Source organism: Protopterus annectens, chromosome 4.part1 (assembly GCF_019279795.1).
Source record: "Protopterus annectens isolate FY-2018-M chromosome 4.part1, PAN1.0, whole genome shotgun sequence".
NCBI classification, from domain to species: Eukaryota; Metazoa; Chordata; order Ceratodontiformes; family Protopteridae; genus Protopterus; species Protopterus annectens.
This window is the reverse complement of record NC_056734.1, coordinates 605,588,551-605,610,745: the sequence shown is the minus strand read 5'-3', so window position 1 is coordinate 605,610,745 and position 22,195 is coordinate 605,588,551. Positions and strand designations below refer to the sequence as shown.

The following is a 22,195-nucleotide window of genomic DNA, read 5'->3' as shown; positions in this document are numbered from 1 at the left end:
ACCATTTGGAAAATGGAGATGTGTCTGATATATGGAACGGTGCAACTGTAATTCCAATTTGCAGAAGTAGTGATGTACATAATTTACAGAAGTGTAGGCCTGTTCTTCTTATACCACTCAATGTAAAATGGTTTGAGTGGAAAATGCTGGAAACCTTAACCTGATGCACTGCCCTGGGACTGACGTTTTTCAGTGTGAATTCACAAAGTGCACCTCATGGTTATCAAACTTGGTAGATTTTTGCCAATCTATGATCAATGCCTTTAACACTCACAATTCACATAGGTATAGTTTTCCTAAATTTGTCAAAACTGCTTCACACTATTCCACACTTTCCTATTCCAAAAAGATTTATTTATAGCAATAACCGCCTGGGTGGTGGTCACTCCACGTTACACGGTGGTTTGGTCCTCCCGAGGCCCCGAGGTCCAGAAAAAACAAGCCAAAAATCGTAGCACAGCAGTAACCCCACACAAATATATAGTTATTAATTATTATTTACATTATTAAGAAACTAACCTTTCTTAAATTCCTGCCCTATAACTCTCGACAACGCACGGGCACGGCCAATCTGCGTGCGTTTTCGCCGATCGGTGTATGTATAAATTTGACTTTAACCCTTGTATAGTGATATGGATAAGAAAAATGGTTAAACCACAAATCTTACCATGTTAGGGTTGGGGATCTGTTATCAAGCACTTATTCAATTCATAATGAAATGCCACAAGGCTTGGCACTTGAACTTTTTTATTTAATAACTTTATGCAAACAATGCCAAGTGTTAACTGCACTTGGTTAGCTGAATCTACTGATTAATCAAAGATTGGTGCTTTAGTTAGAAATGTTAAAGACAACCAACTCCTACAAAATATAGAAATATATTGGACACACTGTATGTCTTGGAAACTAGTGATTAAATACAATTTGTCACCAAAATAACTAACAACAGTCTTCTAGAAAATAAGTACTTTTAATGGAAACTAATATATATATATATATATATATATATATATATATATATATATATATACATTGTTTGTATGTATATATATATATATATATATATACACACACACACACACACACACACACACACACACACACACACACACACAGACTCAGACACACAGACTCAGACACACCCACACACACACACACACATATATATATATATATATATATATATATATATATATATATATGTGTGTGTGTGTGTGTGTACTGTGGTTGTGTCCCAGCACCTCTGTCCTTAACTCTGAGGCTGCTGGACCTCAAAGAAAATGATTTATCCCCATCCCAGCAACATCAAAGTAACAGAGCCAGCAGGAATGTAAAATGGAATATTGCAGACACATGTATGTGCATGCACACATTGGTGTTCACTAAAAGTTTCAGTCAGAACAAATATAATGACTTAACTTTGCTCACTCTAAAATATGATATAAAAATTACCATTAAAACCTACATCAGATTGTCTTTACTTCTAAGTAATTTGAAGACAAGTTGACACGAGGAAAAATCAGGCATCCCTTTCTTTTCCCATTCTTTGGTTTTTGTACCTTTATTATATAAACATATGCCTTGAGCCCCTCCTCATTAACATTCTTGCCAACCCCGTCCACACATCCACACAGGCCACCCTAGTACAATTCACAGTTGACACTACTGTCTTATGCATATCAGACTATCTGGCGCATCTCCAAAAAATTACTCAGTAAGCCACTGAAACATGGCTTTGTAACTCAGCACTCATACTCACCCCCCCCCAAAAAAAAACTACATTTCCCTCTTTCTCTTAATAACACAACCACTGAGGTCACTTCTCATAGCAAATATTTAAGGGATGACAGTGGGCAATAATCTGAAATTTGACCTGCATACACTTCATTGCATAAAAAAACTCGCCAGAAAAAGGAATGCTTTATAGAGCCAAAAACGTTGTCACTGATGCAACTAAAACTACACCTGCCACTCCTTACTTCCTCCCCTTACTACTTTGTGGTGCTCCTATCCTTCCTAGCTTCCAGGCATCACAAAACGCAAAACTTGAACAATGTTATAATAAAGTAGCTAAATTTGCAGTAAATACTCTTAGCGGAACCCACCACTGTATAGCACTAAAAAACCCAAGCTGGTTAGAAATACCCCATAAACTAACATATACATACCACAAGTAAAGTTATCCAGCATTCATCTGTTTGTCCAGGACTAAATACCATTCTACACAACTATGTTTCTACTGGTTCATTAAGATCCATTGACCAAAAACTTTTTGTGTCTACAAACCTATTAAATCTTGTGGGCATGGTGTGTACTCATGCCGTGCTGCTAAGGCGTGGAACTTCCTCACCTGTATTCATCAGGTCAATACCCTCCCTACAGCCCTTTAAAACCACTCTGAAAGACTTCTTAGCCAATAGCTGGCTCTGTTCTTGCTCAACCCCAGGATAAACAATATCCCTAAATATGAACAAGTACCTGTTCATACCTTACACCTCCTTACGTCCCCTTCTTCACTCACTTCTTAACTTTAGTCAGTTTCTGTCCCCGATTCTTATCTAAATATGTTTTCCTCTCACTTCATATTTCAATTCCTGTTTGTATTATACTAACTTACCTTTATTTTTTTGTAAACTGGGTAGAATTTCTCTAAATATTAGATCATTCTCATATACATTGTATCTGTTCTTTATCAATGTTTTCACATTGTGTCTAATTTGATATAATTATCTAAACTTTTGTATAATTATTGAAGATGGTAAAATTGTTGTTCTTAAAAATACTTTTGTAATACTTTAGAGCTTTTTTCCCTGGGACTCTACTGAAATGGGTACCTTCCCAGTCAGACTTTCCTGATAATCAAATGTCAATAAATAATAAATAACGTGCACTATACTAAGTGGGATATAGGCAAGTGACCTGGGGCATGATGTTGGGTGCAGCTAAGCAATTCAAGCTATCAAAACTTCACAAGTCTAAGTCTGTATGTAATTGCACACAGCAAGTAGTGTACTAGTTACCTGTTACAGATAAAATACATTTAAGAATTTATCAAACGGAATTATTAATATCTGTCTACTAAAGAACATATAATAAATTATAATTATTTGCTGGAAATTCTGAGTTGGTAGGTAGATGATACTAATTTTGTTCTTTCTCTTGTCTGTTAGTGAAATTACCAACCATCTATGTGGCTCTTGCCTCATAAAAAAGCATGTATGTTTACATTTTTTCACTATTCCATCTTATAATCTTGGTAAAAATGGTCTACTTTCTGAGCAGCTGGATTATATGGTTATATTAATTCATTATATACATGAGATGGCAGAAAGAAGGCAAGTTGTTTTTTTAGTTTTCCTTGTATGTGGAAATAGCATCTTTCAGTTGCCCACTCCAGAAGCATTCTGTGGTCTTACAGTCCATTACCCACTCAGGAAGCTTGTTCCCTGTATCCATTCCTCTATCTATGGAATAAGCACTTTCTAATTGTAGGCTGCACTCTATGGCCTTCTCTGCTTTTTTCCTCCTCATTTGTATGCCACCACAGTGTCCCCATGTGTTTTGTGCATTCATATATCTATCTTCTTTTGTCATCTATCTTCAAGTGGGAATATTTTTATCTCCAGTAACTTCTACATGCACACCTTGTTGTGCATTCATTTTATTGCCATTGTAGCATTTGTTAACACTTTGTTGATTAAATTGATAGCCCTATCCCTGTATGGACACCAGAAGTGAATGCAGTACTCCAGCCAGCCAATGTCCACAAGTTATCCTTCCATGTTATGCTAACACTTGGAGTCAGTAACACCACTGAAGAGTCTATTGGCCAGCGCTTTGCATGCCTTTTGGTGCCCGTATGTAGTAAAACAGGTACACACCTCTAACTATTCATGAGAATATTTCTCACATTTTGGCTTGCTCCCTTTGCTGTTATAGCCAGTCATTTACTTCACTTTATTCTCATTGATCTGGCCACACATGACATTTCTTGTGATCAAGTCTCTAACTATGCAGACTCCACCAGCAACCTTCTTTTTACCATCCTTACTTGAATCCTACCTATGCTGCATTCCATAGCTCTTTTACCCACTTCTAAGCTGATCCTCCTGTATGTAGAACTTCTGAAGTTCTGCATTTTCCCACATGTGCTCATTCACTGTAATGTGCCTGAAAGTTTAGTACTACTGCTTGCCATCTTGGTCCTCCTACAGTCTCTTCCTGTGTTACCCACTATAATTCTTTCCTCTTTCTTCTCTTCCCTTCTTCTTTCTTTCCTCCATTCCTTGTCTTTAGCCCTGTCTGTTATGCATTTATTAATATCTCCTGTGCATGCCATATATGGTACATTTGTTGTTCCTTGGTATGTTTTTATTAATTCCTCTATCTGCCCACCTTCGGTCTAGAACTGTTCCTCTCTAGTCACCCCTCTCTGTTCTAAATCCTTGTCTCCATGCTCTGCATTCCAAATGTAACTTGTAGTCTCCTCCCCCATTGCTCTCCTGTTCTGTATTCCATCTGTACTTTGTAGTCTCCTCCCCCATTGCTCTCCTGTTCTGTATTCCATCTGTACTTTGTAGTCTCCTCCCCCATTGCTCTCCTGCTCTGTATTTCATCTGTTGCTTGTAGTCTCCTCCCCATTGCTCTCATGCTCTGTATTCCATCTGTACCTTGTAGTCTCCTCCCCATTGCTCTCCTGCTCTGTATTCCATCTGTACCTTGTAGTCTCCTCCCCCATTGCTCTCATGCTCTGTATTCCATCTGTACCTTGTAGTCTCCTCCCCCATTGCTCTCCTGCTCTGTATTCCATCTGTACCTTGTAGTCTCCTCCCCCATTGCTCTCATGCTCTGTATTCCATCTGTACCTTGTAGTGTCTTCCCCCATTGCTCTCCTGTTGTGTATTCCATCTGTACCTTGTAGTCTCCTCCCCATTGCTCTCCTGCTCTGTATTCCATCTGTACCTTGTAGTCTCCTCCCCATTGCTCTCCTGCTCTGTATTCCATCTGTACCTTGTAGTCTCCTCCCCCATTGCTCTCCTGCTCTGTATTCCATCTGTACCTTGTAGTCTCCTCCCCATTGCTCTCCTGCTCTGTATTCCATCTGTACCTTGTAGTCTCCTCCCCATTGCTCTCCTGCTCTGTATTCCATCTGTACCTTGTAGTCTCCTCCCCATTGCTCTCCTATTTCCTTCTGTAGTCTTTTCCCAGATGCTGCTACTTCTCAGTCTGTCTATTAGTAACTGTTTGATATAGGTTCTGTGCTCCCCATTATTCTGTTAAGCTGGACTGCCTCAGAATCTAATACCCCAGTCCTCCTGAAGTCTTTACACCCACCTTCACCCCACAAGCCAACTAACCACACTACATATCACACATAAAGCACGTGAATCTTCTTTAACCCCCCTCTATTTTTCTTACTATTCTAATTATTTGTCTAATTTTGTTATTATTTTTTTTGTGCTGTTTGAATGCAGTCAGTATTCATTAATTCCTGTTGACCTATTCCTAATCGGTTCTGTCTTCTACCTTCATAGCAACTGTTTCTGTCTACTTTCCCTGCAGTAAATTGTTGTTCTTCTCCAATATTAGGGTTTTCTCACTGGTACTCTGCTATTTTCCCTGACATCTCTTCTGTGCTGCATCATTCAGCAGATTTTACCCAGACTTTTTTCCTGTAATGGAGGTGTTCACCTGTAACCATAGCTACTTTGTCTGGTGCCTGGTGCACTTCTCTGATCTGGCTCCTTCTTCAAGTCCAGTTGAAGACAAAAAATACATCCATACAAATATATGCCCAAGTCAAGGACAAAAAAACTCTTATGAAACTGTACAAATATAACAAGTGGCTTGTTACAGTTATTATACAACACATGAAGCATTTCAGTGCTTCTGCCATGTCTGTAAACACAGTATCGCATTCATTTCTGAGTACTGGTACTGTAATATTACTTCATCGGCATCTGCTGATCCTGCCCCATAATACCTTGCACCGAGGGCAGCTGCCCCCTTTATTCCACAGGAGGTGTACATCTGTATTCATCCAGTCTACTTAAAGGGATACTGTCAACTAAAGATGCAGGCAAGATACTGTTTGAATAGTACTTGAAAAAATACTTCAGAGATTCTTCATTCTGCAAAATCTCCAAATTTATGTTTCTTTATTAACTAGACATCATTAAAGGAAAACTTCATCTTGTTCCACAGTTTAACTCAACCCTTATGTTGCTTATCTTCCTACAATATGGTTCCAGTATTGCGTAGGTACCATAAACCTGCTTGTACTTTAAAATTTTCATTTTTGTGCCTTGGAATCAAAGGAAGGGAAAGACCGTCCATTTTTTTTTTTTTAAGCTTAACTTTTCACATACTTTGCAGAGCAATTTATCTCCACCTGCATAACATTGCACAAACACAGAGAACTATGTAGCTTACCCTGTCAGATATTGCTGACAATTTTATACATTCAATTAGTGCTGCTGAGATCTGGAACTCATCAGCTGCTGTAAAAAAGACAGATCGGTGTGAATCTAATTTTCCATTGTATTTATTGCAGATTGAAAGAGAACATACACTGATTCACAACTCCTTCCATTGTAGCTATGACTTTTATAGAAAAACAGAGCTGTTAGATCAGTCAGTGATTCAAATGCAGCTGTCACCTCTTCTGTCAAATTTACATAAGCAACATGATAGTAATGAAATACTAAGCTTTACATGGTGGTTGTTTATACTATTTTATATAATGCATTGACTTAAAAATCTAGTATTAAAGTTCTCTGTGACATTTAGAGAAAAGTCAGAAAATATTTTTTTATTTTAACTCTTGCAGAATATCATTATATTTACCATTTTCAGGACTGTTCTACAGGAAATGAGACAGGTGTCAACCCTATCAACTAAGTGCACTGGTAATGTTTATAAGAATGTCTTTTATTCTTTCTTGTGACATCCTTCCAGAGGAGGATGCATATCTGGTGCACAGATCCATAAGAAGAGACATCTTCCTCTGACGTTTGAGTCAGTCCTTACACAGGTAGAGTGCATGAGCATTTTCTCGACGACAGAAAATTTATGGCAACCATAATATATATCCGGAATTACTTTAGCATGTATGTGTTATGCGCCCTTTCATTAAAAATATTAGGAAAAGGAAATCAGAAGTGCATTAATTATCAATCTATATACTGTGAAGTGCATTGGCGTAGCACACATCTTACATGTATGTATAGAAACATATGAATGTGTGCATAATGGAAAACTAGATTACGTGTGTGTGTGTGTGTGTGTGTGTGTGTGTGTGTGTGTGTGTGTGTGTGTGTGTGTGTGTGCGCGCACGTGTGCATACATGAGCATACATAACCAGTGACACTCCCAATCTACAGTTAGGTAAATTTTTTACATAAAAATCGTTTAAAGCATCTGTACTGTACAGCCACCAAAACTGTCTTTCTGTTAATGTAGTTTAAAAGACTCTGGGCCAGATTCAATAAAGCCTACACTAAGAGTGCATGATATGTATTCAAGAACATCCCTACCACATTTTTTGTGCTTTCTATTCACTCAGAAAGATTACACTAAGTTATACACATAGTCTACACTTTGTGGTAACCTTTATGAATCCCTGTCAGTATTTAAAGCTGCAAGAATATCAGTAGCAAAACTAGAATTAGGAGGAAGAAGGTGTGAGTTATGTTTGTGTTGTCTGTTCACTCAGAACAGTGTACACCTAGTGTACACTCATACCTCTCAACCTCTTAAAGCAAAAAATCTGGACAAAGCCATAAATAATGGGGGGGGGGCAAAGGACCAAAAATAGAAACACTTTTTAAATATTGCTCTTACAAACTTAGAAAGTTGATAGAATAACAGGTTTTGCATTAGCATGAATTTTCTGAAGGGTATGAAGTCTGAATCTCAAACATCTATCATCATTTTCTGACTTCAACCCTCAATGATTTATCAACAATTTGCCAGAAAACCACAATTTTATGAGAAACAAACCAAAAATATGAGACAAAAAGTCTGGACATTCTGTGAAAATCTGTACAGTTGGGAGGTATGTGTACACAGTGCAGGCATTATGGAATCCTGAGATCACTTTAATTGCATAGTGCAGTTAATTCATTATTTTAAATCTTGTGATGTCTATTTTACAAAGTTATACATACTTTTGCTTTAACAGATGTTTTGCACATTTTCATAACTTTGTATATGTAACATGGAACTTTTCTCCATGGGTATCCATTGAAAAGGAATTTTTTCCCAGTCAGAGTTTCCCGGTAAAAAAATATAAATAAGTAAATAAACTACGGGAGTGATGGGGCTGAAGCTCTAGGCTCACACTTATGAAATAGGTCTGCTGTTTCTATTTCCACTTTAGTCTGAAGTCCTGTGCTACTGAAACACTAAATAGGCTCCTTGCAGTGTTCATTTCCATAATCCAGCACTGAGTACAGGTGAGGCAGAGTATGGCTAAACTACTGAGCAAAGAAAGAGTGAAACACTGACACAAGGAAACCAAACACTTTAGTTTTCATTAATCAGTTTACTAAGCTTAGGATCATTAATTGTGGCATTCATGCAATACATATGCAAATATGGTAAGAAGTGCTAAGTAAGGAAAACAACTGACATGAAATGAATGGGAAAATACAAACACAAATAGCAGACAAGATGTGGTTGAGTCTCCTGTTGGTTTTCAGTGTACTTACCAATGCTCAGAGATCTGCTGTAGAAGTTCTATGAATAACTCTTTTAGCAGCTTTGCTAACCTTCTAAGCATTTGCCTAAATTTTATAAACAAAGTATACAGAACTGCGGTGGTGGTGCTGCGGTAGCTTTATTGCCTCACAGTTAGACGTTGCACATTCGATTCTCAGTTAGAGCGTCTTCTGTGTGTCGACATGCACGAATGGGCGTTCCTTCACTGAAGGTTGTGCGTTAGGCCCGGCAAGCCAGCACGTAAAAATCTACTGCCAATCATTAGTGGACAGGAGTTCCGCTGTGGCGACCCCTAACCGGAAAAAGCTGAAAGACAGTTATACAGTAAAAACTGTGTCATGAGAATTATATGATGGGCAAAATTGAATATTACACCTTTAGGCAAATTAACTAGGATTACTATGAAATATGGGAAAAGTATGCATACATGACCTGTGAAGTATCAACCAAAATAATGTGTGTTAAAATCTGACAATATTGATGTGAACATTGTTTGCAGTAATTTAATAAAAAATAGTGCCATTAATGGCAGTATAGGACAGTTGTATTTAAACCATAAGTTATCTTACTATACTATTGCTTCCAAACAGCCTTTCAGCTTTCATGGTTACTGCAAATAATTTTATTCTAGAATGAACAGGTTTGCTCCAGCTGCATTGAATTTTGTGTTCTCTTGTGAGTGTGTTTAGCGCAGATGAAGTCAGATGCACTTCATACACAGAATAATAAGTGGTACGACACTCTTGATTTGTATTACAAGTGTGACTTATGCTATTGCTGCAGAAATTGGTTTATGAAGGCTATAGCCCAAGAATTATATGAAATATCAAAACTCAGCTGGGAAGAAGTTGAATTCCAGATGTAGTCAGGCCACAATATCTTCGTTAATATAGGTACAGTGATATTATCAATTCAGTTAGATATACCACAGATATAGATATACCAGTTAGATATACCACAGATGTACCATTCTCTAATGTGAAAGCAGTGAAATCCAGTTCAACAGGTACATACCAGATGTGCACTTCTTCAATGTTTAAGGTATTTGAAAACTAGCCTCACCTGTTTCTATACAATAAATGTACTTTGCAGTAAATCTGTCTAGTCTTCTAAAGGAAGATTGACTCAGCTCTTGTTTAATGAATACTAAATGTAATGATGACCATAAGAAGACATTAAAAAATATTTTCATGTTATATACATTTTTTTCTGTGGTAGGTCTGGGAGTAGATTTATGAGCTTTGTTAAAATTAGGGTTTTGAAGTCAGATACAGCTCATGTTTAAGGTAGATAGATAGTTGAAAATCTCTTATATTCCAATGTGAATGGAATTAACACATTCAACAGATGTTGACAGGCCTGATTCCCATAGTTTCCATATACTGTATTACTGTGAATAAATCTTTTAATTAATGCAAATGTTTTATATTATATTACATTCATTTATTAAAAAGTGTAAGAACATGGGTGGAGTCGACTTTTCTGCCTTTTCAGTTCCTACTGGGCTTCTTCAGTTTTAAGTGATCATATAGGTGATGTAAGCAGACTCTGTGTCAACATTAACGCAAGAACTGAAAGCTATGAAAAGTAGTCCAAGAGGTAACTCTCAGAAAATAAATTGTGGCACAAAACAGCAAATGGAAAGTAGTGGAAAGAACACTGGATTAGAAAAAAAAGACAGAACAAATCATGGCATAAGACAATTACATGTTAGATCGTATTAGTGATTAGATAAATAAAGCTGTAACACCACTGCAAGCAAAACATACCTCTCAATTGTACAGATCTTCTCAGAATGTTCAAGATTTTGGCCTCATATTTTTAGTCTGTTTTTCATAAAATTGTTGTTTTCTGGCAAATTAGTGGTAAATCACTAAAGACTGAAGTTAGAAAATGATGACAGACATTTGAGTTTCAGACTTCATATCCTACAGAGAATTCATGCTAATGCAAAACCTGTTATTCTGTCAACTTTCTAGGTTTGTAAGAGCAATATCTAAAAATTGTTCCTATTTTTGGGAGTTTGTCCCACTTTTATTTACGGCTTTGTTTAGATTTCTTGCTCTAAGAGGTTGAGAGGTATGAAGCAAAGTGTTGTTGAGCAAGATAACCAGGTTGAGAGGAAGCAAATTCTAACTCTGTACACTGAAAGAAGTGTGCCATTGACCGTGCTGTACGAGGTGGGGTGATAGGAAGAAGATACAAAGTACACAAGTCAACAAAGATGGAGAGAGAGAGATGGGTGTGCAAAATGGAGTGGAGAAAAATAGTGTGATGAGGGGCAATAGAAAACAGGACAAGGAGAGGGTAAGTAGGGAATGTGTGAGGTAAGAGTAATATTACAGACTCAGATAGCATTTAGTTATTTATTTCCATTTGATGACTGGGTGGATGAACTGATTCTTTAACCTTTCATTTAAGACTGGGGTACCTTGTATACAGAATATATATTAAACAATATGGTTCATGAACATATGTCAGATACGAATTTGGCCCATAGTGTCATGGTACATATGGTATAACAGTTATATACAGTCACTGGAACATTGTACATTTAATTATTTTGACAATTTATATATGCATTTATATATGTGTAGTATATAACTAGTAAAGACATAAAAAATGAAATTTTACAGTAGTATCCATTGTCTTGAAAGCATTTATAACTGGCTTTTGAGCACAAGTGTTCTTTATGGGTTTTTAAAAGTTACAAGTGATTCTTCATTTTTTAATGTTTGAGGGTAAGTGTTTCCAGATTGCTGGTCCTAGTCTTGAAAAGGCTCTTTTACCAATTGTCGTCTTAAAAGGTGGCATGAAAGTGATAACGAGTTATCCTGGGAGTTTCTCAGTTGATATGTAATCCCTTGTACAGAGAGTTTCCTTATTAAAGTGGGCAATATGGGTGTTTAAGGACTTTGTATATCAATGAGCTCAGGAGATAGGTGGCCCTATCATTCACTGTGAGAGAGTTTGTACTTTCAAGAAGTATATAGTGATGTACTGTACATGTTCTGGGAAATCTCCTCAGTATTCCTACATCACCTAGTAAAACATGTTCTTGGTCTTAGTATACCTTTCTTAGTTAGCAAAAGAATCCCATAAAACAACATGTTTTTTTTCTCGGCAGCTTAAAAAACAAAACCAAAACCAAACAAAAAAGAAATGTTAAGACAGTCTGTGAATATGACTTATTTTTTCCCTCAACTGATTAAAATGCATGAGAGAGAGCGAGAGAGAAAGAAAGAGAGACTGAAAGACAGAGAGAATGAACCTGATATGGTCCTTGGATATAACCCCTTGCTCTAGTAATATGATAACAAACTCAGTGCTAGAATGTATCTCTAAAATCGTATTTTGCCAGGATTTACAAAGACAATGTCTCAGTTCAGCTAGTTTTTTTGAATTCTACTTCACAGTCAAGTTTGCTTCTTCTATCAAATGCAATTAAAATTATTAGCCAACTAAGACTAAAGCCTAACCATAAACCCAACATATTAGTCATAGGAGACTCCATTGTGAGACACACAGATGTGCCTCTCACCAGCCTGGATAAGAAGAAAGTCATGGTTAGTTGTTTGTCAGGGGACAGAATCCACCATATCAAACATGCACTCAAGTCCCTCCACAACAGGTACTGTTATGACTCTGTCATAGTCCATACTGGTGACTTGACGACTTGAGATGTACATCCCTGGAATATATGAAGAGAGACATGACTGAGCTCTCTGAATATGCATCCCAGGCAGGTATGTCCCTAGCCTTAAGTAGCATTTTACCGTCTCCCATAATGATGCCTCAATACAAACAGAAAATGATTGACTTTAACAATTGGCTTAGTTTCTGGTGTCATTCCAGGGGGATCCAGTACCTGACGGCCTGGGAAGATATGATCGCCAGACCATGATGCTTTGCTAGAGATGGCCTGCATCTGTCTCACTTGGGCTTCAGGCTTCTAGCAAAGGCCCTTGCCTCCCCTATAGTGCCTTTTTTAGGAAAAGTCTTGAGGTCGATACTACCAACATAAAAATTTCAACAAAATGCAAATTAAAGGTCATGCTGCTGAATGCTAGGAGTCTAACCATGAAACTGTACTCACTGAAAGCATTCTTAACCCTGGAAGATGTTGACATTTGTGCAGTCACAGAGACCTGGTTCAAAGCTGTGGAGAGCACCCCAACCTTATCTGGTTACTCATCCTATTATACATTCAGACCCCAAATTGTGGGCAGCAAAGCCAAAGGATGTGGAGTTTCACTATATATTAAAGATACATGCACCTCCAGGCTGGTCAAACAGTATGACGCACAGGAGACACTCCAGGTGCAGTTAACCATTGACAAGACCCCTGTTCAAATCATAGCTAGCTACAGGTCCCAAAATTTGAATCAGGATGCCCACTCCACCTACCTGGACCTCTTTATCAAGATTCAACCCTTTACCCTGTTCCTGGGTGACTTAACTACCCAACCATAGATTGGAAAAACTACTCATGCCAGAACACAAATGCCCAGAGATTCCTCGATTTTATCAATGCAAATGCCTTGGGACAGCTAGTGATACTCTCACAAGAGTTGATAATATCTTGAACATGGTATTAATCAACAGGAGTAACCGCTGCAGCACCCCTACAGTATCATCCTCCCTGGTAAGATCCGACCATAAAGCGGTCACTTTCAAAGTCTCCATCTCCCCTGACCCCCTTCTAGCTAGGGTCAAACAAAAAAACTTCTCCATAGCTGATTACAACCTCCTGAGGGATGGTATAAACAGCTTCAAAGCCCCCCTCCCCCTCTGTAGGACCTGGCAACAATGTGCAAATGTACACCAAAGTACTATACGAGCATTTATATAGATGCATGGAATCAGGAATACCCGACAGGACAAAATCATCCTCTGCAAGGAAGAGTAAACCTGTCCGGTGGACATCTGCTATAAATAAACTATATAACAAAGGAAAAAATTGCTGTCCTGGACCAAGAAAAGCAGGTGCCCAACTGGAAGCAATCTTTTCTTAGGCTGAATAAGCAAATAAGAGCACTAGTGAAATTCTCTAAAGCCAACTTCAAGTCCAAATTGGCCACATCTGCTAGAGACAATCATAAGGCCTTCTTCACATATGCAATGAAAGTTAATAATGTAGCCCCTCTTATACCAACAAACAAATTTCTTCAATAAAATGAATAAGAGGGAGAAACACGGCTAGAAGAATATAAAAAACTTCTTCACATATGTCCGCAGTCTCAAAGGAATCACCCAGATCTGTTTAGAACTGGTGGTCAAGGACACCACATACACAAATGTTGTAGATATAGGCAACCTACTGGCTGACAGATTCGGTGAAAACTTCACCCCCCTGTCCCCCCATCAGTAAATCAGGACATATCCAGTACCTGCCCCCTCCACTTATCTCTAGGGAACAGGTCATCACTGCCCTCGCAAAGGCAAAAATACAGCCCCCATGGGACCCAATAACATTCCAGGCTGCATCCTGTATGAACTCAGACATGAACTTGCAGCACCATTAGGTACCCTATTCAGCCAAAGCCTGTGTACCTGCTTTGAATCAGCCGAGTGGAGGACAGCCACTGTCATTCCTTTACACAAAGGTGGAGTGTGCACCGATCCTGGAAATTATAGACCCATCAGCCTAACTAGCCTAATCTGCAAGGCCATGGAATGGATTATCATGGACCTCATTAACAGGGACATTGACAACCTCCAAACACTCTATCCCACACAGTTTGGCTTTGTCAAGGGGAGGTAATGTCTGTTATATCTGGATGACTTCTTTGAGACAGTCACCAACGCCATGGACGAGGGAAAGACAGTGCACACCACCTATCTTGACCTGGCCAAAGCCTTCGACACTGCATCATTCCATATGTTACCAGATGAGTAGCAAACTGGTTCATTGATAGAACCCACCTAATCAAATAGGGGAAGCCACCTCAAGCAGTAGACCCTTAACGAGTGGTGTACCCCAGGTATCGGTCTTGGGGCCTCTGTTATTTGGGATATACTTCTCTGAGGTGCAGGCCAAAACCAGTGGGCTATGGCTGACCAAGTTTGCAGATGACTGCAAGCTGGGCATGGTCATCAATTCCCCAAGTGATGTGGATGTCCATCAAGAGGGTCTCACCCAAACGAATGACTGGTGCCAGAAACATGGCCTCAAGCTGAATGCCAAAAAATGCATCATCATCCCCACAAATTATCACATTAATAACAACATCCTAAGCACGCACTCAGCTGTGAGGGATTTGGTCATCCAGGTTGATAGCAACCTGCCTTTTGACCACCATGTAGTTCCATTGTATGGAAAGGTTTCTACATGGCCCACCTCATAAGTAAGGGTAACTCATTCAAAGACAAGGAGGTCATAACATCCTTGTATTCTTCCCTTATAAGGCCAATTATTGAGTACAATGCCCCCTTCGGCATGTACCTCACAAAGCACATGCAGCAGCTGGACAGACCACAGACGTTCCTCACCAGGAGAATCCAGGGCCTCAAACATCTACCCTCACATATAGGCTAAAAGCCCTATCCCTCTACTCAGTTTCATACAGACTCCTCAGAAGTGACCGCTGTCTGGCATACAAGGCAATCTCAGACCCCGCCTTGATGGGACTGTTGCATATCTGCAAGTCAAGCTCTACTCCAGTAACCCACACACATGACCTCAACCTGGTCTGCGACATCAATAGGACTTGTTGGCGGGACAGATTTGTGTCCCAGAGACTCCCCCATCTGTGGAATAGACTCCCTTGTCAAGCAGAGCACCTCATTATCCCTTTTCAAGTGCAACCTGGATAACTAGATGAGAAACAGAAAATACACCCCTGGGATTCCACCTGTGTCCCTGCTGGACAGGGGATTTGGGTGCTGACTTGAACTCTTGGCTAGGCTTATAAGGGCCTCAGGGCCAATAGCCTAGTCACTTCCTATGATCCTATGATCCCATAAGACTTGATATCTGGCTGATCTGAACAGACTAGTTTCTAAAGTTACTGCTTAACTCTTAACTGTCCCTGATTTTGGCTCAAAATTTAATTCTGTCTCCCCAATCCCTAAGTGGAGATCTGGGGAGAAAGGTAGTAGATTACAGTTAATAAATAATGACAATAATTAAAATATAGATTTATTTTACTTCAGAAAATGCACGTAAAGTCACTATCTCTTATTCTGTCAGCTTCTCTAGTTACTAGTAATAATATTTTACAAAGCTCCCTGATTGTCCTGATTATTTCTGAATTTGCCCCTGATTCTGGATGCAAAAGGTTGAAAGGTATGAGTTATTCTGTTCACAATACAAACATGGCCTTTACTGAATAATTTAGGACTAATAATTGGTAAAGATGTGGACTGCTACAATGTTTAACTCTCTTTATGTTGATGCTTACCATATCAAAAAATCACTACCAAGACTGATGACTGCCCTGTGGTTTGAATAATGCTTCTGTCTTTGTACATTTATTTACAACAGATGATGCATTATATTTGTTGGGCCTTGTTTCTTCATTGTGTTCCAGTCTTTGTCTTTCAAACTTTACTGGTTTGTGTCTGTGTTTATCATATTTCTTCTTTTAACCAGGTGGAATTATTTGGTTTAACAAATCAGAGACACCGCTCAACATTGTTAGTCAAACTGGTGTCAAAGAAAAAAAGAAAGGAGTCCATCTTAGTAATGGTTGGTGTTTGTTTTACTTCATAGGTTCATAGGTGTGTACTAGGCTAATGGCCCTGGAGTATTTACAAGCTTAGCCCATAGGATTACCCTGGCATTGTGACACCATCATAAATGCAGAACATAGTAACATAAAGGGCTACTTCAGTTTTACATAAACAAACATATTAAGTTATCATTATCCAAAGCTATTGGATTCAGAGGCCTTAACCTTCTCTGCTACTAAGCATCAGGGCTTGCCATTCATGGAAATTATATGCTTCTTCTATGGAAGAATTTCACATTGCCAAGGATTGGAATCCCTAAACTGCATTCCCAAAAAGAAATGTCCAAAAACCAATTTAAATGTTTTTGTTTTTTTTGCAGGTGACAAACCTCCTGCAGTCCCTAATATGGGCAGCAAGCCCCCACACACCCAGGCCTATATATACCAATTCCAAGGTTGCACCAGCTTTAAGAAGGGGGATATTCACCCTAAAAAGAGCATCACTGCTGGCGCAACTCAACGGCAGTGATATCCTTTGCACAAACTCCAATCCTTGGCAGGTTGAATTTTAGGCAATGATGCTAGAGAGTTCAAAGTTCAGTCTTCATCCATCCATAGGATGAAAGATTTTCCTTTTGTATTTTCCTTGTTTAGTTTGTAAGGCTGTTAGTAGCTTTGGTTTACTATTTTATTTATTGTTATGTAGGAGTAATCTGAAAAAAATCATGTGAATAAACCATAACCCTTATTAGTTTGCATTTAATGCTTTCCATCTCTGCCAAGTAGATCAGTTATATCTGTGTTAGAATGTATTCATTCATGGCCAGTTCCTTTACTTCATATCAAATTATCTTTTTTTTTAATCATCTTTTTACTAATATGTTGATTCCCTATCTAAAGCAGCTATCATTGCTACAAAATATATGTTGGTATTACTTCTGTTGCAGAGATTCATGATTTTAAATTTTGAGAATAAAATAAATACATTAATTAATTAATTAACACTATATTACAAATGCCCTCTGAAAGGTATGGAGCATCTGCACCAGAGAATTTTTTTTTTTTATTTCACTGCAAAAATAAAGCCATATTTCCCCAGCTATTTAGTTCAATATGCCATATGCAATACAGCAAAAAAAAAAATTCTGAACATCATGCATAGACTACCTGAAATACATAGATGCTATATGTAATCCCTTTAATCTGTTTCTTTATTCCACATTCATTTTTTCCCTGGGTCATTCTTAGAAAGGTTTTGAATTCTATTCGGTTTGACCTTTGCTTCACTATGGCTAATCAACAAATACATTTCATTTCTTCAGGGCATTGTTATTGGTAAATCTTTGAATCTTCGAAGCTCCTTATGTTTGCCCTGTGCTCGTTTGCATGCAAATCGAGGCATGTCAAAAATGAAATGTCCAATGTATCCTTAAGTTAGAAATCCATCTTTATGAGCTAGGCTGAATTTCTTGTTTGAGGTGGGAAATGCTAGATTCTACATTTCATAGTCCTGTTCCCTGATTGCCATGGAGCAGCTTTTAAATGTTATTTCAGACATAGTGAATATAGATCAGGCTCTGTGTTATGCTGAGTGCACCTCTTCGGCCTTATGCGTAGCATATATAATTACCCCAAAGGGGTACAACACTGTAGGTGCATTCCCTCAGTGAGAGGAGCTTTGTCCTTTAGTCCACATTCTCTACAGAACAGATTTAGTTACAAGCATTTAGCATTCATTGTTTTCAGTAAGTAAGCCAAAGAATCACCAGATTAAAGAAGGCAGACCACAGAATACTGCATGTAACATGACTGAATAAGATAACTGTGAGAAAAAATGAATTTAGCATTTCACTGTAGCATAGATGGCCTGTTAGTTCACTTGAGGCTAGCTTGGAGAGATCTACAATGTGGATTAAAACATTTAGTGGATTAGGTAAATTAGGTAAAAACAGTTAAGTAATGTTATGCAGTAAGGCAGTAGCTCTATTAAGAGTTTTCAGTTTTTACTTTATATTTTTGTTGCCCTAGCATCTGGCACTAGCCGAGTCTATATATCATTCCTAGTCTCTGAAAGCATGATGGGCACATATTAGTGGTATCCCTGTGTGGTATTATCCTGATAACAGAAATTCGTCTTACTAGATCTCTCCTTAAATACTGTCCATTTCTCACAAGGTATAATGATGTCAGTACATTTCATGCATGCATTCTTCTGTGAATGTGCCACCTGCTGTGGATAATCTGGCACGGGAGATTGGAAAACTCTTGGAAACTCCCTTATTTCTTGTGGGGGGGGTGTAGTTTTCTTTGTGCCTGCCTAATAGCCCTTGGTGGGGAACACTGGCTGTAGTCCAAAAAGGTAGAGGTTTCAGTGGTAAGAGGCTGTCAGGAGATTTGGTCTGGTCTGGCCCTTTGTTAAAAGGAAACCACTCATGCATATGTAAACTTTCATTTCATTTTACCCACAAATAACTTTCACTTAATAGGTTCATAGGTAGGTACTAGACTATCGGACCAGGGGCCTATGTAATCCTAGCCAGCAAGATACCATAGCTTATGCCACCCAAGAAAGTTATTTTCCTGTGCCACTGTCCAGCAGAGACACTGAAGTGATCCCTGGGGTGTATTTCCAATTTCCCATCCACTCATCAAGATTTTTCTGGAAGAGTGCTAATGAAGAACTTTGCTTGACATAGATGGGTAGCTTGTTCCAGAGTATAGGAAGTCTCTGGGACATGAATCTATCCCTTCAGCATGTCCTGTTTATTGTGGTGGCAAGGTTTAGGTCCCTAGAGCATGTAGCTTGGAGGGATTGGGATTTCTTTAGGTGTAGCATGTCCAACAGCTCTGGGTTTGACATAGCTTTATATGTTAGGCAGAGATCACCTTGGAGTAGGCGATATGCTACGGAGTAAAGCTGGAGTTTTTTGAGGCGGTCAGTGTAGGGCATTTGTTTCAGGCCAGTAATCCTCTTTGTGAGGTACTTCTGTGGCTTTTCCAGCTGCTGCAGATGTCTTGTGAGGTACATTCCAAAAGGGACGTTGTACTCTATAATGGGTCTAATGAGTGACGAGTAGAGGGGAACAATGACCTCTTTTTTCCTGGATGAGAACCCTTTTATAATAGGTTTTATATCAGCCTTTATTCCCATATAAGTTCCCACTGCATTGACTGCACTGCAGAAATGTTGCCGGATTCAGTGCCGTCATACAGCATGGTGATGTACTCATGCAACATAAAATACATGAGATGGCCATGAGGTGCAGCACATATGTATAGGAATAAAGTGCAGCAATATGCTGTGAAAATGTGCTTGGTGCATAAAGACCCCCAAGTCCAGCTGAACTGCTGAAGATTCCCTGCTTCATTTGTGACTGTCTCCGGCAATTCCCTCACCACCTACATTTATTTGCTTCCTCTCAAGTCATATATACTTCCGTCACAGTTTTAGTACATTCCAGATTGACTAGAAGATAGTAATGAGTATTTGTCAACCTCCCTATCAAGAAATATTTCATCATATTCCTTTTTAGGCCATTTCTCCTAGTTATATAAAAAGCCACCTTTATGTTGTGCTAATTTTTTGAGAAACTTACTATTTTACTCTTTATTTTATTTTGTTTTGCTTTTGTTTAATGAGTTTGTCTGACTGGGTCTAGTAAAACAAAACAAAACAAAAAAACTCCATCAAAGGCCTGGGAAGAAAAACTCCAGCATATGGCAATCATTTTTAAACCAACATTCAGTAATATATACAAACAGACATTAAGTAATACACATTAACAATTACACATACATTTACAAATTAGATTATATTTAACGTCAAGCTAACTGCAACTGTTACAGCACAAAATATACTTATACATCAGTAGATATTGAACATTGCGCATTTGAATAGGTGTATTAGTGGGTTTGCCAAATAGGTAAAGGATCATGTGATTAGTTCTTAGAAATTCAAAGAAATAGAAGTAAGGCATTGTGCTAGGTAGGGTAAAAAATCTTAATTTTTGTCGTAAGAGGGGAGTTATAAAGCAGGCTCGTGTATAATTATATACATGGACATTGTTGAGGTTTGTTGTAGAAGTACAGCGGTGGGTGTGAGCTGTATCACAAAACTATGTGTATGGCAGGGAGATGCTAGCAAAACTATTTAGGTATGTGAGGGCTGGCTGTGTGGCAAAGGATTCTGAATGAAGAGAAATGGTCTGACAATCTGGCAAGTTGAAAATAATGGTGGCATTTATCTTGGAGATATACAGGGGCTGGTCCGTTGATTTGACAGGTGAGGTTTTAGTTGTCTTTTAAATTAGTATACATTCTGAATGGATTTCAGTGGTTGAGGAGTGTGGTTCATTAGTTTAGCTACATTATTTGAATATAGAGAGTTACCTGCAGTATTCGCTGATTTAACTACAGTGATTAGTGATTTTTCTCTAGACAGTAAAATTCTGTTGAGGAATATTGTTGTATTAAGTTGTTAAGGACTATAGAGAAGACTGTGTATTGTAGTTAGCTGAGAAAGAGCTAGGTAATATAGTAGTTTTAACCAGTTTAATACTCTGAGTGCTAGGTAGTGGTGTGTCCTGTTCTAATAGTTTACCACAAATTTGGCTATTTTATTATAAAATTGCTGAAGTTTGGACACTTGTGAGATTTGAAAGTTAGTGACGATTAGGGTAGCATAGAGGAGAGATGGTAGTAAGAAAGGAGAAGTTATATATCTTCTGGCTGTGCCAGTGGTATGGGATTTTACTCAGTATAATTAACTTATTTTGATTTTTTTTTAAACCACATACAATACACAGCGGACCAATTTCAACTGGTCATCTATGATGACACCAAATAATTTTGTGTGGTTTACTTGTTCTATCATAGTGCTGTTGGAGAGATGATGGTGAATAGTATTATTTTGGTAGAGATGTGTTTTGGGGTAAAGGGTAGTGATTTATTTATTTTTTTAGGGTTTATTAGTAGATATTAACTACTTAGCCATGTTTCAATTGATAAGAAGGATTGTTGTGCAAGGTCTTGGAATTTAGGGAGAGATTTTGCAAGGCAGATTAGGGTCACGTCATCAGGTTATTGAACTGGGGTAGCATTTTTTGTAGGAGTATAGAGGTCACTGATGAATATGTTAAAAAGTATCGGGCATAGTATAGATCCTTGTGGAACACCAATAGCCACTAGCAACAAGGCAGAGAAATCATTTAGAGGAGAAATCATCAGTCCTCTCCTTGTTGTATACAAAAACTAAGAATTCAGTTTAAATGTATTGTTGCACAAAACTTAAGACATTTTATGGGCTTTATTTGTTCTCCCTTAAACTTGTCAGTGCCTTTCTTCTTACAGGGTGTCCAGAGCTTGATCTAATGATCATAGTGTAGTGTTACTAATGACATTTATTTAGGACAACGTTGCCTTCTCTTCCTACGGCTCTTCTGTCTCTTGATGTGTAGAGGTATCTGCCTTATCCTAATTTCTGGCTAACATTAGGTCATCAGGTTTCTTTGTATTAAGTTTCATTTTATGTAGTTGGCACAGGAACCAGAACCAGTTTATTCTAAGTGTGAGATTTTCACAATTTATATTTTGTGAAATCTGACTTGTGGTCATTTAACTAGTCTCCCATTTTTCCAAATCATTGCTTTTCTGTTTGAGACAAAGCATCTATTCTACAAGTGTTTTTTGAGGCATCCATGCAAGGGGCATGATTTTCTTTCCATTCTATCCTTACTAGTAGCAGTATTGAAGGGGATTCTATATAACATAGATAATCCAGTAAATCCACCAGAGATTTTATT

General features: G+C 38.3%; 1 protein-coding gene across 2 annotated transcripts in view; it reads left to right on the top strand.

The window, feature by feature from the left end:
* The window catches only part of FAM131A (family with sequence similarity 131 member A), a 755,511-nt gene that overhangs the window by 636,402 nt on the left and 96,914 nt on the right, over nt 1-22,195 (top strand). The window lies entirely within an intron of this gene.